Consider the following 394-nt stretch of genomic DNA (forward strand, 5'->3'; position numbering starts at 1 on the left):
CAGTTTTCATTCCAATCCCAAAGAAAGGCAATGCCAAAGAATGCTCAAACTACCACACAATTGCACTCATCTCACACGTTAGTAAAGTAATGCTTAAAATTCTCCAAGCCAGGCTTCAGCAATATGTGAACCATGAACTTCCTGATGTTCAAGCTAGTTTCAGAAAAGGCAGAGGAACCAGAGATCAAATTGCCAACATCCTCTGGATCATGGAAAAAGCAAGAGAGTTCCAGAAAAACATTTATTTCTGCTTTATTGACTATGCCAAAGCCTTTGACTGTGTGGATCACAATAAACTGTGGAAAATTCTGAAAGAGATGGGAATACCAGACCACCTGACCTGCCTCTTGAGAAATTTGTATGCAGGTCAGGAAGCAACAGTTAGAACTGGACA

The sequence above is a fragment of the Bison bison genome, unplaced genomic scaffold (genome assembly GCF_000754665.1).
Source record: "Bison bison bison isolate TAMUID 2011002044 unplaced genomic scaffold, Bison_UMD1.0 scf7180017864209, whole genome shotgun sequence".
Lineage (NCBI taxonomy): Eukaryota > Metazoa > Chordata > Mammalia > Artiodactyla > Bovidae > Bison > Bison bison.